We start from the raw sequence: 1,122 nt of genomic DNA on the forward strand, positions 1-1,122 counted from the left end.
CAGGGGAGGGGGAGGATGCTAGGATTGGTGAGTTGTCTCTCTTCTATCCTGGATTGGTCCTGACACGTAGTGTCGAAAGCCCACCTACTAATAAATGATCTAAATTGTTCCGAAAACCATTTTAAAAAGAAAGAAAAACGAAGTGCAACGTGCAAGAGAAAACGTTTCCATCGGCTAGTTCCGTTTGCACTAATAAAACACTGCCGCAGTAGGTTTGCAGGTTTGCCAGTAACGCCGCTCCCCTACAGCCAATCAGAACTGGCCTCTCTTGTCACATGACTGAGTCAGCGAGCGCGGATGAAGCAAAACACGGCGCTGTGGACTGGCGTAGGCTTGTCTTGTTGCCAGGCATTGGCCAAGTCACACACGGCTCTCCATGAGAGAGGAAACAGAGTGACAAGAGAGAGAGACAGACAGAGAGACGGAGCGCGCTAGTCACACAAACGTCACGTCACGTGAGATTTACCAAAAGACGGAACTTCCAAACAAACAAAAATGTGCATACCTCGCACGTTAAAATTTTCTGGGGGAAATCTGTCTTCATAAACTCTTGTGGAACATTGTGACACTCCCTGGACTTTGTGAGGCTCCAGTGAGGATTTTTTTCTTTCTGCGCAGGGTAGGCTACTTTCGAGAAAACCCGAGCATAAATTGACATATGATTACATGTATTACACACGGAAACAAACGTCCGTATTTGACTCACGACCGTGTTTTTCCACATTTCTTTAACGGATTGACAGACCAGATCTTTTGTGAGTTCTGAGATACTATCAAAGGTAAGTCTGCGGGCACTTTAGCGAACATCATATAGTTTCGGCTTTGCGTTTTCTGGTATATTTATCCGGAGGGGTGTACCAACACCTAGGCTACCCTCAGCCTTTCATTATAGACAGACGATGTCTAGTTTCCACCATTTTGTCCTACATTCATAATAAGAAGGAATGATGTGGAATTTGCTAGCCTAGGAAATAGAATCCCAAGTATTAAAACACATAATATACCTAGAATCTAACTCGTCGGATGTACTAGGTAATTTTTGGTAATAGTGGCATCTGTCTGTCTGTCGGTCTGTCTACTTCTCTCTCTCTCTCTCTCTCTCTCTCTCTCTCTCTCTCTCTC

The 1,122-nt window shown here is 44.7% G+C and overlaps 1 protein-coding gene across 1 annotated transcript in view; it reads left to right on the top strand.

Annotated features, from left to right (window-relative positions):
• The first annotated feature begins 323 nt into the window (after positions 1–323).
• Positions 324–1,122, top strand: part of LOC101846908 — a 37,334-nt gene continuing 36,535 nt past the window's right edge. Inside the window, exon 1 of the mRNA XM_005106086.3 lies at positions 324–779. The gene's annotated coding sequence lies outside the window, so the exon portion shown is untranslated. The remainder of the gene's footprint in view (positions 780–1,122) is intronic.

This window comes from Aplysia californica, unplaced genomic scaffold, assembly GCF_000002075.1.
Source record: "Aplysia californica isolate F4 #8 unplaced genomic scaffold, AplCal3.0 scaffold00512, whole genome shotgun sequence".
Lineage (NCBI taxonomy): Eukaryota > Metazoa > Mollusca > Gastropoda > Aplysiida > Aplysiidae > Aplysia > Aplysia californica.